This window comes from Diabrotica virgifera, chromosome 1 (genome assembly GCF_917563875.1).
Source record: "Diabrotica virgifera virgifera chromosome 1, PGI_DIABVI_V3a".
Taxonomy (NCBI): domain Eukaryota; kingdom Metazoa; phylum Arthropoda; class Insecta; order Coleoptera; family Chrysomelidae; genus Diabrotica; species Diabrotica virgifera.
The window spans coordinates 202,459,318-202,477,341 of NC_065443.1; the positions used below are offsets into that span (position 1 = coordinate 202,459,318).

The window sequence follows — 18,024 nt, forward strand, 5'->3', positions numbered from 1 at the left end:
CATCAAACGACACACACTATTCAGGGTTTTCAGCGTACGAGGTATCAGATGACACAAAAACACCCCCAAGGTCTCAGATGTGTGGGGTGCCTAATTGTACGAAGCACAGCACGTTAGACACCCCGTAATTAAGCCAAAGCAGCGAGGGGTGCGCTCAAGGAGGGCGAACGACCCTTATGGTCTTCATAGGCGGCGAAGAGAATTCTCAGAGAGAAATAATGAAATTTATTTCACCAATAAAGAAAATAATAGGGTAAAATGATTTATTATGTGCATGTTTCTTTGATTATATTTTTAATGGGAATTATAAATAAACTAAATAATATGTTAGATCGGGAAGAAAACTCAATTATGTGCAAATTGAGAACATTAGAACTTAGTCCCATAAGCTCTAATTTTATTATGAATTAATAAAATATATTTTTATATTTTTATTTTATTATACCTAAATCCATTTGGGCGTGATGACGTAATCAATGATTTTTTTTAAATGGGAATAGGGGTCGCGTGGTAGCTCATTTGAAAGGTTATTCAATTCTCTACTTAGTAATATGATCATTGATATCATTATTTATACAGCGTGGCCAAAATAATAATTTTTGAATTAAATAATTGAAAAACTCAAACATGAAGTGAAAACCACTTCTATGTAATTGGTATATTTATTAAAAAATTTTTAAAATCCCAATGGATTGAAAAAATGTGTCCAATTCAGAACGTTTTCGGACCTATCAGTCCATCATCAGTGAATTTAAAATAGAACAAGTAATCCCACTAATAAAATTGAAAGATGGTTGAAATTTTAAAAATTAAAAAATGTGGTTATGATTACTTACTCGAATACTTGCTAAATAGCACCAGAACCAAACAATAGTTGAAATTATAATTGAATCTACATTATGTTGTAGTGATATTGAACAGGCTAAACGCCGATGTTAAAAGATATAACCTCCGGGAACATGGTGAAACTCCACCAGGAAACTTAATCAACCGTCTAAGTTTCCTGGTAGAGTTTCACCATGTTCCCGGAGGTTATATCTTTTAACATCGGCGTTTAGCCTATTCAATATCACTACAACATAATGTAGATTGAATTATAATTTCAACCATTGTTTGGTTCTGGGGCTATTTAGCAAGTATTCGAGTAAGTAATCATAACCACATTTTTTAACTTTTAAAATTTCAACCATCTTTCAATGTTATTAGTGGGATTACTTATTCTATTTTAGATTCACTGATGATGGACTGATAGGTCCGAAAACGTTCTGAATTGGACACATTTTTTCAATCGATTGGGATTTTTAAAAAATTTTTAATAAATATACCAATTACATAGAAGTGGTTTTTACTTCATGTTTTGAGTTTTTTTAACTATATGGTATACAGCCAACCTAGGGAACTACCCTTTTTGTAAATTAATTGACACAAAAAGAAAAATTTATGTAATTTATTTAACTGGAAATACGTTTTACTGCTGCCAGTAAATAGAAAAATGTTTATTTTTTCACAAACTGTCAAATTGTCAGATGGGGCTGTCTGACATTTAATTTAAGCGAAAAGCAATGTTTATTTGTCAAATAAACATTTTTTTATTTTCTGAAAGCAGTAATATGAATTTTGAGTTAAATAAATTACATACATTCTTTTTTGTTGGCGTCAATTAATTTATTTAGAAATTATTTTTTGGCCATCCTGTACAGATAATGGTGTTAATATTTATATCATTGAATAGAAAATTCAATTACCTTTCAAATGAGCTATCACACGATCCCTATTCCCATTTAAAAAATCAATGATTAGGTCATCACGCCTAACTGGATGACGTCAATATTATGGCATATATGTCAAAAATCATAATTTAAAAATAAAGTCGACCTGTCGGGATTTTTCTGCAAAGTGGCCATTTTCGAAAAAATGAATTTATTCCATAATTTTGAACGTCACTAAAATATGATAAATTAACAAATCTACATATAAGTACAAAAATATACAATTTGCCAAACTAGCATACATAGTAGCAAATTATATTGCAGCACTTCATCACTTTTAAATTAGATGTACCTATCTAAAAATTTTAAACTTTGGGCCATAGCAACATTAATCATCTTCATAGACATGTCTAATGCCTGGTTGCACCAACAGATCTTAAGCTCCAGCTTAGCTAAGCTCTACTTATAGATAGGGCCTCCTTGAGTATCACTTACGTTGCACCTTAATTTTAGATTCTTACCTTATTATCAATTATATCTATTATTATATTATGGTATTCTTATTGTAATATATTATAATTATATTATATTAATTCTTATGATATTCTCGACTTAAGCTTAAGATCTGTTGGTGCAACCGGGCATTAGTGTCTCTCACCAGATCTTCCTCGTCTACTTTTTCAAAGACATTTTTCCAGGGATTTTTAGAACTGGGTTAGTTATTGCACTGAACCTGGCAAGTGAAGTAGTTAGAAGGCTTAGTTAATAAATCAGGATTTGCTGGCTTAGAAGAAAAAAACATCCATAACATACACGAGGTACGAGGCCTGTGAGGTCACCCTACATCTTAGAATGCATCCTGTTTTGGGTTATCCAAAAGAGGACAGCAATTTTTTCCACTACTACCCCAGATGGAGTAGCTCCAACTCCCAATGATTGTGGCCGTTAGATACGGATTGGTGGCCAGACCATCCGGTTGGTCGACTGGTGAGATAAGCAAACTCAGTAAATAGACAGCCGATCGTCCAGCATGCACAAAATCTCCAAAAACCCTAGTGCGCAGAGCCAGTATCCAAGGCCAAAAACAAAGGTAACTAGATCGCCTGGGCGTCCACACATTTGGAGAAGAGGAAATTCTAGGTGATAAAAAAAGAGAGGTGAGAAAGGTTCATTATGCTACTCCTATTAAAGGGGGAGGCACCACCGCCGAATGGAGTCTTGGATCCCCCACTTTCCAGGACATTCAAGATCAAAAACAAGTAAAGCCTCCTCAACGTTATGTCAGCAATTAGGGACGGATGTAGGGAGCTTGAGGGTCCGGGCGGTACCGTTTCTACGAGGCATGACTTCTTTGATCCACTCTGAATTTCATGTCCCCTTGAGCTGGAATTTACTTTTTGTTGTGTGTGTAGGTAGTAGGTAATAGGTATGCATGTCGAATTGGGTGATTCTCATTTCGACGTTAAACTTGCTCTAACCCTGTTAGTGTACATCTACACTATCTCATTTTGTCATCAATTCGTGCCACACAATAAACTTCTCTTAAATTAATTCTTAATCTTATCCATTTTGTAACTCCACTCTGTCATTCATCTAAGATCTAAACATTTTCATCTAGGTAACAATAATTTTCAAATGGAGTATACTTAGCATATCATTTGAATTCTAGTTATAACTCGATCTTTACAAGCACGTTCTAAATGCACTGTGTTATTGTATTAACCTTTAAATATTCTTCTTCAAAAGCTTAGCTTCCCTAATTTCCCTTCAGTATTCGTTACTTATACAGGGTGAGTCATGAGGAACTGTACATACTCCTACCTCGTATAGAGGCCCCTGTGGGGAATAACAAATGACCATTAAAAAGTGTCTGCTCCCATTGTTTAATAATATACAGGGCGAGTTTCGCATTTTGACAGAAATTTATATTCGTCATAATTTTTGAACGGCCAGATCGATGTATCTCTGATTTTGGTCAATCGTTACACTATTACCACCTAATCAACTGATTTATTCAAACTAGAAACAAATCAGGTCCGGCTTTAAAAAATTAGTTCGTTTGGGTCTTAGAAAAATTTCACCCTGTATACGCTTTTTGAAAACTCTAATATGAATTGTACAAATTAGACAAATAGGCAATTAAAATGATATATTTATTTTTTCCCCACACGATTACTTAATTTTTTATTAAAAAATCAAATTTGTCAAAATCGCAATTTTACCATAAAAATAAAAAAAATTAATCAACGTTTTTTCTTAAAATTAAAAGTTTCACCATTTTTTTTCTATAACACGTCTAGATCTAAAACTCCTTATAACACTTCTCTTTGGACTCTATAGTTTAACATAGACGTGATCAAATTAAATAGATAATTTTAAATTTTTTACTTAATTACCAAAATATTTGTCCAAAAAAATTAATTTTTGTAATAAAAGTAAACTTTTTTAAATCTATTGTTCACTTTACCAAACTTTTAATTATTATTCATAGTCAAATTTGATTTTTTTTATAAAAAATTAAGTAATCATGTGGGGAAAAAATAAGTATGTCATTTTAATTGCCTATTTGTCTAATTTGTAAAATTCATATTAGAGTTTTCAAAAAGCGTATACAGGGTGAAATTTTTTCTAAGACCCAAACGAACTAATTTTTTAAAGCCGGACCTGATTTTTTTCTAGTTTGAATAAATCAGTTGATTGGGTGGTAACATAAATAAAAAAAATTAATTTTTGTAATAAAAGTTATTTTTTTTTAAATCTATGGTTTACTTTACCAAAGTTTTAATTCATAGATTTTTTTATAAAAAATTAAGTAATCGTGAGGGGAAAAAAATAGATATGCCATTTTAATTGCCTATTTGTCTAATTTGTAAAATTCATATTAGAGTTTTCAAAAAGCGTACCTATACAGGGTGAAATTTTTTCTAAGACCCAAACGAACTAATTTTTTAAAGCCGGACTTGATTTTTTTCTAGTTTGAATAAATCATTTGATTAGGTGGTAATAGTGCAACGATTGACCAAAATAAGAGACACATCGATCTGACCGTTCAAAAATTATGACGAATATAAATTTCTGTCAAAATGCGAAACTCGCCCTGTATATTATTAGACAAGGGGAGCAGACACTTTTTAATGGTCATTTGTTATTCCCCATATTAGGAGCCTCTATACGAGGTAGGAGTATGTACAGTTCCTCATGACTCACCCTGTATCAAGTTATCGGCATACAATAAGCATCAAAGAATGTTAAAAGAACTTTGAAATTTACTTATCTGATTGGACAAAAATTCTCCGAATATTCGCATATTCCACATTTTTTGCTGCAATTTACATGCTGCAATTTACATGCTACGAGTTTTCAAAAAGCGTACCTATACAGGGTGAAATTTTTTCTAAGACCCAAACGAACTAATTTTTTAAAGCCGGACTTGATTTTTTTCTAGTTTGAATAAATCAGTTGATTAGGTGGTAATAGTGCAACGATTGACCAAAATAAGAGACACATCGATCTGACCGTTCAAAAATTATGACGAATATAAATTTCTGTCAAAATGCGAAACTCGCCCTGTATATTATTAGACAAGGGGAGCAGACACTTTTTAATGGTCATTTGTTATTCCCCATATTAGGAGCCTCTATACGAGGTATATGTACAGTTCCTCATGACTCACCCTGTATCAAGTTATCGGCATACAATAAGCATCAAAGAATGTTAAAAGAACTTTGAAATTTACTTATCTGATTGGACAAAAATTCTCCGAATATTCGCATATTCCACATTTTTTGCTGCAATTTACATGCTACGATTAAAAAAATGCAAATATATACTGTAAATATTGTAAATACATACCTACATTCAGTAACATAATTTATTATGAGGGTGTAAGTAATTGGGAATACGGAAAGTATAGTGACTGTATACTTCACGTGTTGCCATACAGTAAATCCATTACAGAACACATTTTTTACATTATCTGTGAACAACCCCTCGCATGCAGTCATTTTCGTCATCCATAATCCACTTAGGTCCGGAATACAGTTTAAAATATTAAAATACCATTCAAAAAGATCTCAAAGAAGCTTTTTACAGCCGTCAATCGTCAGTCTGTCGACTACCTGCCGGTTCGAAATATTCGTCGTCGCTGCTCTCCCTCCCTGCTATGCTTTTGTTATGTGTTTATATCAGCTGCTATTTTCTTAAGGGCGTGGGTACGAAATGAGAATTGGGGTGCACGCTACTAAAATATTCGCTTATTTATTGTAGTGCAGTTATTTTGAGGACGATAGATCCGATCAGATATTCAATCTTTATAAAATAAATTTTTGTTTTTTTTAATATTGTTGATGATGATGATCGCCATCTTTTTATATCTCTTCAGGTGTCTTTCATGGTTTGCATAACACCTTGTATCCTCGCTTGTATCCAAGACTTGCCTGGTCTTCCTCGTTTCTACTTGGATTATATTCCATAGCTCTTTTGGCCATCTGTTGTTGGCCATCCGCTGCACGTGTCCACACTGTCTAGTAGTTTCTTTCCGAAGTTTTATCTATTCTATCTATTTTTCTTTCTAATTTCAGTTATACGTGCTACTCTTGATATACGACAAGCTCTTCTCAGGTAGTCCATTTCAACCGCGCCAACTATTGATGATAATAATATCTTTATATCTTTAATATATTTTTTACGCTGAACCACAGGGGTTATTAGAGACATAAAACATAATACAGGTAAAGTTACAATAACTGATGTAATCCAGTGTATTTTGTTATGCTTCTTTCTTGTAGCTTCGTATAATTTACACTGAGTTAATATAATATGCTTCGCGGAAAGGGTTGTTTGGCAATTTTCGTACATGGGTGGCACAGTTCGCGTAAAGAGGCGTTTATAGGTTAAGTTACTCTATCCCAGCCGCATTCGTGTTAATTCTCACTTGGTATGGTCTATTCGCTGTTGGTTAGAGCAACTAGTAGTTAGAGCAACAAATAGTAGTTAAAATTATTGTTACTATCTATTCCAGTCGCTTTCAGCGACTTCGGTTTTCTTAAAATAAATAATAAAAAAAACGATGGAATCGAACTCTGCCCTGAGTGGTGTTTATAAGGTGTATAGATATATCAATAACTCATATCAATGACATACATTAGCCGATATGGATTTCACTCGACGAAAACACAGTAAACCAAATGGCTACATACTTCTAGATACTAAGCACTTCAACAATATCACTAGTGCATCATCATACAAACGATACAAGTATGATTCAGATCACTACCTCATCACGATTAAATATCAACAAAAACTTTCCAGAATAATTCTGGAAAGGTCTGGAAATTTTTCCAATGGTCTGGAAAAAACGGAAAAATCCTGTTTTTCCCAATTTTTTCCGTTTATTTTCCGATATGTTAAATCTCTAGACACAACACGTCACAAACACGGAAATATTAAGAAAGATTAAAAAGAACAACAAACACTCAACACTATGAAGGAAAGAAAACAATGAGCTATTTTGGTCCCATACTAAAAATTGAAGAATATGAGTTGATGGGATTAATTATACACGGGAAAGTGGAAGGAAAAAGTGGAACGGGTAGACAACGCACGACCTCGTTAAAAAATTTAAAGCAGGGAAGTGGAAACACAACAATAGAACTTTTCAGAACCGCTGCAGACAGAATAAAATGGGTCATGATGATTGTCAATGTCCTTAAAGGATGAGGCACATGAAGAAGAAGAATAGAACAAAAGTTGAGTTGAGAAAATCTTGAAAATTTCACGTAACAGTAATAGGTTTGTAGGTAATAATTTATTAAAGTATTACCTACAAACCTATTAAATTATTACCTATAAAAAACAAACGTACATATTATACAAAATGATCAAAAATGGTATGTTTGTGCTTCGACTGCGTGATGTGGTGTTGTGGACTGTATACATCTCCCCTATCTGCAAGCTATACCTATTATATTTTTGTATGACTTCTGTCATTTGATTTGCAAGAGTGACATTGCACCAGTGCACCTTCTTTATTGATATTTCTGGCTATCTCCGGTCAATTGTCTTCGAACGCTACATCACAACCCTTTGAACTTATTGGACAGCCATGCGTAGGTCCAGTGTATGTCTGATCGTCCATGTAACCCTGTCTAAACAATAATCCATGTCGGCTTGATATGCTTCCCAGTTCCCAGTCCGTGTTACTAGGGTTGCGATAAGCTTCTTTGATAGGCTAATTACCAGTTATTTTAAAACAGATGCTACATGCCATTTTAAAATTGTTCGAGCCACGTCCCACATACCTCGCATTCCTTGAACACTATGCCCAAATCTCATAGTATGATGAACGAGATATTATGATGCTGCTGTGTGTGATTTGCCCACTGATGATGTAAGTATCCATGTGTGTGTCATGTTCAATCAACAAAAAAATCTGGATCTGAATCTAAAACGCCGTCCACACTCTCTCAAGTCGATCGAGGTTCAACAAGAGAGTGTAGGCGGCGACGGCCACCTTGTGTAACTTTGCCTAACTTCGTTCTACTTCCGTTCTCTGTCGGTCTGGCGCGTCCGAGTCAAAGGGATCTTTGTCGGTATCGCACCGCTTGAATGTGCTCCTCGCGAAGTAGAACGAGTGTGTAGAGAGGCACTTCGGACTTCGGTCAACTTTGGCGAGAGTGTGGAGCCCGTTTTAAACGGGCTCTACATTCTCGGCGAAGTTACTTCGCCAAAGTTGACCGAAGTCCGAAGTACCCTCTCTACACAATCGTTCGAAGTGCGATACCGACAAAGAGTGGTGCGATATCGATAAAGATCCCTTTGACCAGACCGACAGATTTCGGAAGTAGAGCGAAGTCAAGCAAGGTTACACAAGGTGGCATTCTACACTCTCGTACTTGTTGAACTTCGATCGGCTTCGGCGAGAGTGTAGTGATCCGCGAGTGTTTATTTGGAAATGATTAATTTACACCTATTATGTCCATATGACGTTCTCTATCAGCCCTTGAAACTCGCCGTGTCAGAATTGAGAACTTGCTTACCCACCAACTCCCTATCGCCATGTACTCAAACGAAGACAGGATCCTGGCAACGGTGTTTTTTTATTTAAGTTTCTGCGTTTTAGTATTTATTTTTATACAAGGTGTCCCAAAAGTAGCGGAACGGTCGAATATTTCGCGAATTAAACATCGGATCGAAAAACTGAAAAAACACCAACCCCCACTACACCACCTGGAGGTGGGGTGGGGGGTAACTTTAAAATCTCAAATGGAAACCCCTAGTAGAATAACACCAAAAATGACCCTCCAACTTACCCCCTGGAGGTGGGGTGGGGGGTAACTTTAAAATCTAAAATAGCAACCCCCACTTTTTATTACAGATTCGGATTCGTCATGAAAAATTAAGCAACATTTATTCGAAACATTTTTTAGAATTGTTGATAGATGGCGCTTTAATTGGAAAAATACGATTTATTAGCGCCATCTATCGGCAATTTTAAAAAATGTTTCGAATAAATATTGCTTAATTTTTCATGATGAATTCGAATTTGCAATAAAAAGTGGGAGTTGCTATTTAAGATTTTAAAGTTACCCCCCACCCCACATCCAGGGGGTGGGTTGAAGGGTCATGTTTGGTGTTTATCGATAGGTTTTCGAAAAATATTAAAAATCTGTTTTTTGGTTTCTGATTTGGAAGTGTATTTCTCGAGATATTAGACCGTTTCTATAATTTACCTATGGTATCAGGATAAATCGTTTTCCCAATTATAGCGCCATCTATCCACAGTTCGAAAAAATGTCTTGAATAAAAGTTACTTACTTTTACGTAATGATTTCAAATCTGCAAGAAAAACTGGGGGTTTCCACTTGAGATTTTAAAGTTACCCCCACTCCATCTCCAGGGGGTGTAGTGGGGGTTGGTGTTTGGGGTCATTGGATAGATTTTTGAAAATCATTGAATACGTATTTTTCAGTTTTTCGATCCGATGTTTATTTCGCGAAATATTAGACCGATCCGCTACTTTTGGGACACCCTATATGATCTATGATCTTATAATATTAACTAAACCTATTTAATATAATGGCCATTTTACCGATATTGTAGCAAAATGATAAAAAACTTGGTCATATTCACTGAATCGTGGCAGATCAGAATAAACTACGGCCATGAAGATTTTTCAAAAATATGTTTTTGTCAAAAATAAATGTCAATATCCGTGCGATATTTTATAATTAATGAGTTTATTTACGAGGTGCCGATTAAGTACTTTCCTCATTATTTTCAGTGCCGATTAAGAGTTATCGTGTCCCACATCCTGTATTTATATCTTGCAAAAATATTTTATCTTAGTAGTATCTTTGCTATTTTTAATTTGCTTAAAACCCCTTATAATCGTTCGATAACCCTGGGAATGTATTGATATTTTGTGATGACCATTAAGTGAAAATGAGCGAGAAAACAGACTTCTGTGCATGCACAGAGTTTTAACAACATTATTTCAAGAAGAAAAAAAGGATGAAATGATCTGTCTAGCACAATCCGAAGGACTATAGGTGTTTTGTTTCATGCCAGTCGATGAAACTTTGGCCTATCTGGAACCCGCGTACCAAAAAAAGTTGTTTAATAGCAAGCTGAAAATTTGTTAATAGATTAACGGTGTCTAGTCGGACAAACTTTGATGTATGGGAACACTGTAACAGAGGAAGTTTTAATTGTGGAACAGGTTAAAAATTTGGAACGTCAGACTACGAAAACGTTCCATGTATTTTATCGGACAGAACTTCCAATTGATTCGTTACCATTTCATAAAACTCTCATGCTAAAATTAGACTGGTATTTATCACCAACTGGGCATTTTAACAAGTCCGACACCTAGTCATGTCAAAATATCATTGAACTATGTTTGAAATGCGTTGAACCCATGATATTTTGGTCGGCCCTCAATTCGTCCCCGAGCAGGTACAAAAAGATAATCCTACCCTTAATTATTTCGGTCGCATATGAAATGCCTCCTGAAATAGGATTTCTTCCTGTCGCTAAAATGGTCACATACGAATTGCCTCCCAAGGTTTAAATAAATTGCATGGTTTTAATCTTTATGTGAAGGTGAGACGTTGCCGCATCTTCGTCCCTTTGTAAATTTTTGTCAAAATTGGTATTTTGTTATTTAACTTATTTTATTTTTAACCTTTATGTATTAAACATTATTGAAACTAGGCGGTATTTATAAATTTTAACTAACTTATACATATATAACTAGTTTTATAACCATTATAATATATATTTTATTATAACCATTATTTTTTATAATTAATGATTTAACAAAAAATACAAAAACATATTAAGTATTTTATAGATTTATTAAAAATAACATAACAAAAAAACTTATTTGGAAAATAATAAAAAAATGTGTATGGAAATATAAAATTACAAAATATTTTTCCTAAATTTATATGATTATTTCATTCATAGGAGATTCTGACCAATAGAAAGCTACAGAAATCTAAATTAAATCGATAATTTTTGATAATTTCCCGTCGTCAAGTATATTACGTCAGATGCCCTTCGTTGCTACGAAAAAAATACATTCAGTGACATTAATGACAATTAATATTTTAAAAATTATAAAAGTGATGACTTTCAACCGTCAAATTAATTCTGTTTGTTTAATTGTGATAATTTGTACTTACATAAATAAATTACAATAAAATTTTGGTTTTGAACAGTTTTATTCATGAAATAATCGAAACAAATTGCACTCAATCTCTAAAATTAATATAGAATTTTAGAGCTCTTGTGCAATTACTACTGATACTACTTTGACAAATTCTAATCTATATATTTTACATTCTCTTAATTCTAAAATTTTTTCATTTAGAAAATTTATTTTTGCTGTACTTTCCGCAACAATTTTTTTTTGGTGTCGAAACAGAATTCATTTTAATGTAGGTATTTATTTGAAATTGTAAAATTACATCAATAAAATGATTAATGTTAGGATGAGGGCAGTAGAAAGAAGTATTATACTTGGAATGAAAACTTTCGCATGGGTTTGTGGTTCTTTGAAAGGATGAAGAGTGCTCAGCCCAAAGATGTGGAGAAAATGTCGAAATTTCAGATATGTAATTATCAACAAGATAATCACAAAACTGGGTGGCTCTTTCATCTACTGGTTTCATTTCTGCCAAATCTATATAAAAAAAAACGCTACCATCTTTAGGATGTAAGAATGAAAGACCAAAAATATAAATAAGAAAATGCGTAATTTCGGTTGAGTCATCACCTTCTTTTTGGTATTCTGGAGCTAATCCCAGTGCTTGAACCTTTCTATACCATGCCTGACCCAAATGAAAACGACATCCATGAAGATCTGCTTCAGGAAATCCCATACGGATACCATTATGAATGGAAATTTCAAAGTCTGAAGTTATTACTTTAGGGGATACAGGACAATTAATTTTAAAACATTCTTCTATGATATATTTAAAAGCGAGATAATATGAAGATGACTTTTATCTTGAAGTAAACAAAAGACAAGAGGAATATAATGTCCATTTTGCAAGCCATGTATACTAAACAATTGAGTGAAAAAAACGAGGACAGTATTCAAAAGTTCCGTCAACATATCAATTGGAAACAGTCGAAAGAAAACGAAGATTTGAAAAACATGTTAATATAACAATATGATTATCTTTGTCATTTTTAATTATAAAATTTTCATTTCTATTTGTAATATTAGAAGATGAATCGAGAGCTTTATGAAATTCAGATATATTTTTGGGAAGTTTAATTAAAGAATTTGTGGTTCTAGCATAATATAAATTTTGTCTCACCCTGTTGACATCATTGATAGTAAATGTCTCTATATTTGTCTTCTTAAGTTCTTTACAGATGAGCTTCATTGGTTTTTCGCTGAGATCTTTCACGGCTGCTCTTTTTATTGAATTGCTTACGGCTTTTCTATTGTAAACTTCGGCAGACAACTTCTCGTGGTTATGATCTAATATTGATTCAATTATCGTATTTTCACATCCCTGTGTTTTCACAAAAATGCTTTGCAGGTTTTTTTTAGTACATATCCACCGTTTTACTGTATCTTTGGCCAACATTTAAAAATATTAAGGTAAAAGTACATATTCAAGGAATCGTTAAGAAGAGATTAGAATCGCAATTGGAATTACCCAGAAAATACCCGGAGAATATAAACAAACAAAAAGATTAAGGTAAAAGTACCTATTTATGGAATTATAAAATGGAATTATAAATATGGAAGAGATTAGAATCGGAATTGGAATTACCCAGAAAAGCTGGATATTAGATTGTCGGGTAACAATTTTCTTTTCTAAAAAGAAATGTGTATGTCGTACTGTGAAATATTTATGTAAAACAAATTTTATGTACGTACACTGCAATAAGAATTAGAAAAATCAAAATAAATAGATACTACCTATTTAAATTATGATTTGGCAACATTCTGTCATTATACAGAGATTAAATAGACAAAATATCAGCTAAATGATTTAACGAAACGGAGGCATTTCGACTGTACCTGGGAGGCATTTCATGTATGAAAATATTTACCTGAAAAAGTGGGAGGCATTTCGATAACGCCGATTATTTCTACCGATGCTAATTACGGTACTTTAACACTAGAAGCACGAGAGCGGTCATTTTGACTGCTTTCTATTTTTGACCCTCTGTATATTATTACTTATTCCTATTATTTCGAAAGTTGATAATTTATGGCTTTTCCTAGATCTACTTGAGGATTACAATTTCTCCTTACAGGTACTTAGTCTAATTACTTTTTAAGATATGTTAATATATACCTAGAAGCACCGGGGCGGTCATTTTGACTGCTTTCTATTTTTGATCCTCTGTATTACTTACTACTTATTCATAGTTATTCTAGAAACTTAAAAATTTAGGACTTTGCTACATCTATTTAAGGATTACAAACAAGTTCTCTTTTGCAGGTAGGTACTTAGTGTAATTACTTGTTGAATATGTTGATGTCTACCTAGAAACAATGCGGTCCTTATTACGGAGGAGAAGTACCAGATATGAGCAATGATCAACAGATAAAATTGCACTTGCGTCGGCAATATGGAACGTATTTATAGAGAATTGTATATTTTGCTACACCTGCAACTGGCTAAAATATATCTATATATCGACGAACAGCTTTTTCCCACAAAGGCAAGATGTGTCACTTCATCCAGTATCCAGTACATGGCGTACAAACGCGATAAGTTTGGAATCAAATTCTGGCTTACATCTAATAAATGTCTAGTCCAAATATTTATTGCATGGATTTCCTTACCTACGGAAAGATGAACAACGACCAGACAATCAACTTCTAGGGGAACATGTAATTAGCCGTCTAATGGGCCCATTTATGAATAAGGGAAGAAATGTCACGATACATAAAAAGTATTACGAAAGAAGGCTACCAGCAGTACTGGAACAATAAACCGAGCAAGAAAGGATATTTCTCCGTCAATAAAAAACGAAAAGATGGAATTATACAAATCAAAAATTTTCATACAAGAAGACTTGAGCTAACCAGGGAAACCATGTGTACCAGAGAAAAATGATCAAAAATGTTTTAGCGCTGAATTCTCTATACTCAAATAATATTGAAATAGGCATAGACAAAAAGGAGAATCCTAAAACCATTACCTACTACAACCATACAAAATACGGAGTACACGTTGTAGATCAGATGGCCATACAGTGCTCAACCAAGTCAGCTTCAAGAAGATCGCCGTTGCAGGCTTTTTTCAATATCTTAGATATGGTAGGAATAAATGCTTGGATTTTGTATAAGGAAGTTACTGGTTCTCAAATATTTGGGCAAACTTTCCTACTTCAGTTAGCAGAAGAATTGCGACAAGATCATCTGACTAAGGGCAGGACAATATCAACGGAAACAAATCAGAGATACAACATCTCAATCAAATAATAAACGTAGGCAGTGACAAAAGCTACAATATCTCGGACCCTATGACTCATAATGCAAGGAGGTGTAGATAGCAGAAGAAGCATCGGAAGAAGACGAATTTTATGGCTGATGTTTAGATGAGATGCAGCTCAAAACAACTATTGAGAGCTACTGACTCAAAAATTAAAGTAGCTATGATGATTGCCAACCTCCGTAACAGAGATAGCACCTGAAGAAGAAGTGGAAAACTGGGAACTAAAACTAAAATAAAACATGTGAAAGTCATATACCTATGTAAAAAATTTGTGTGTCGGTCTTGTTCAAGCAAAACTTAAAAAATTTGTTAGTACATAAATTGTGCTTAAATAATTAAATAATTTATTTAAATTAACTAAATGTCTTTTGTTAGTAGGTATTAACTCAATATAGGTTTTTTTTTTCAATTAAAAAACGATACGAAAACGACTGGCGATAGAAACTTCTAATACTCGTCATCTTGACCGCTCCGGTGCTTCTAGGTATGCAAAAATGTTGGTGCTTCTAGTGTTAATGACACCACTGAACCGGCGTTATCGAAATGCCTCCCACTTTTTCAGGTAAATATTTTCATACCTGAAATGCCTCCCAGGTACAATCGAAATGCCTCCGTTTCGTTAATCATTTAGGCTGATATTTTGTCTATTTAATCTCTGTATAATGACAGAATGTTGCCAAATCATAATTTAAATAGTTAGTATCTATTTATTTTGATTTTTCTAATGCTTATTGCAGTGTACCTACATAAAATTTGTTTCACATAAATATTTCACAGTACGACATACACATTTCTTTTTAGAAAAGAAAGTTGTTACCCGACAATCTAATATCCAGCTTTTCTGGGTAATTCCAATTTCGATTCTAATCTCTTCCATATTTATAATTCCATTTTATAATTCCATAAATAGGTACTTTTACCTTAATCTTTTTGTTTGTTTATATTCTCTGGGTATTTTCTGGGTAATTCCAATTGCGATACTAATCTCTTCTTAACGATTCCATGAATAGGTACTTTTACTCTTTTACCTTAATCTTTTTAAATGTTGGCCGAAGATATAGTAAAACGGTGGACATGTACTAAAAAAACCTGCAAAGCATTTTTGTGAGAACACAGGGATATGAAAATACGATAATTGAATCAATATTAGATCATAACCACGAGAAGTTGTCTGCCGAAGTTTACAATAGAAAAGCCGTAAGCAATTAAATAAAAAGAGCAGCCGTGGAAGATCTCAGCGAAAAACCAATGAAGCTCATCTGTAAAGAACTTAAGAAGACAAATATAGAGACATTTACTATCAATGATATCAATAGGGTGAGACAAAATTTATATTATGCTAGAACCACAAATTCTTTAATTAAACTTCCCAAAAATACACCTGAATTTCATAAAGCTCTTGATTCATCTTCTATTATTACAAATAGAAATGAAAATTTTATAATTAAAAATGACAAAGATAATCATATTGTTATATTAACATGTTTTTCAAATCTTCGTTTTCTTTCGACTGTTTCCAATTGATATGTTGACGGAACTTTTGAATACTGTCCTCGTTTTTTCACTCCATTGTTTAGTATACATGACTTGAAAAATGGACATTATATTCCTCTTGTCTTTTGTTTACTTCAAGATAAAAAGTCATCTTCATATTATCTCGCTTTTAAATATATCATAGAAGAATGTTTTAAAATTAATTGTCCTGTATCCCCTAAAGTAATAACTTCAGACTTTAAAATTTCCATTCATAATGGTATTCGTATGGGATATCCTGAAGCAGATCTTCATGGATGTCGTTTTCATTTGGGTAAGGCATGGTATAGAAAGTTTCAAGCACTGGGATTAGCTCCAAAATTCCACATTTCCTCCACATCTTTGGGCTGAGCACTCTTCATCCTTACAAAGAACCACAAACCCATGCGAAACTTTTCATTCCAAGTATAATTCTTCTTTCTACTGCCCTCATCCTAACATTAATAATTTTATTGATGTAATTTTACAATTTCAAATAAATACCTACATTAAAATGAATTCTGTTTCGACACCAAAAAAAAATTGTCGCGGAAAGAACAGCAAAAATAAATTTTCTAAATGAAAAAAATTTAGAATTAAGAGAATGTAACATAAATAGATTAGAATTTGACAAAGTAGTATCATATAAATTTAGGAAAAATATTTTGTAATTTTATATTTATATACACATTTTGTATTATTTTCCAAATAAGTTTTTTTGTTATGTTATTTTTAATTAATCTATAAAATACTTAATATGTTTTTGTATTTTTTGTTAAATTATTTATTATAAAGAATAATGGTTATAATAAAATATATATATTATAATGGTTATAAAACTAGTTATATATGTATAAGTTAGTTAAAATTTATAAATACCGCCTAGTGTCAATAATGTTTAATACATAAAGGTTGAAAATAAAATAAATTAAATAACAAAATACCAATTTTGACAAAAATTTACAAAGGGACGAAGATGCGGCAACGTCACACCTTCACATAAAGATTAGAACCATGTAATTTATTTAAACCTTGGGAGGCAATTCGTATGTGACCATTTTAGCGACAGGTAAGAAATCTTATTTCGGGAGGCATTTCATATGCGGCCCACTGAACTGGTCCCCAATCAGGGGCTTATAATTTCTGGGAAAACCAACTTGAGTTTAAGAAAGTTTAAATTTTTTACACTTTCATTACTATTTTACAATAATTTATTTTCACTATATTTGTAACACTATTTATAAGAACAGAAGAAAAACTCTACCGGTTTTACCAAAAAGTAGAACAGACGCTATTGCGTCTATAAAAACAATGACTATTAAGCTTTGTTTTCATTACCGACGATATTGAAGAAATTGTTGTATTTTCGTGTCTAACAAATGTTACTCTTCTTTGCAAAAGTAGCAAATTATACGGTACATTCAGCTACTGTCTAGCTAGATTATTTCTTTCAGTTGTTCACACTGCATATGTGTATTGGAAAATGGATATTATATTCCACTTGTTTTTTGTTTACTACCAACTAAAAATGGACACGCGCCAACTCTTAATGACAAACTTTTTTAAATCAAAATGTACACCGGCCAATTCGTAACCTTTATACTACCTGACCAACTCGCAACTTTATACAGGTGAATTCAAAACCATGGTTTAATTCTAATACCCCAGGTAGTTGTTAGGTTAACAGGTAAGAAATAAATTTGAACAGTAACGGATTAAGCCAACACGGGGACACGGGGCATATAGCATATTATTATGTAAGCGAATGGTTCTTGGTTTGCTTAAAAACATGTTGTGTATTATATGTACCCATAAAAAAATAACAAAAA

The 18,024-nt window shown here is 33.0% G+C and overlaps 1 protein-coding gene across 2 annotated transcripts in view; it reads right to left on the reverse strand.

Moving 5' to 3' along the window:
• Positions 1-18,024, reverse strand: part of LOC114325807 (transducin-like enhancer protein 4) — a 1,285,138-nt gene that overhangs the window by 1,258,395 nt on the left and 8,719 nt on the right. The window lies entirely within an intron of this gene.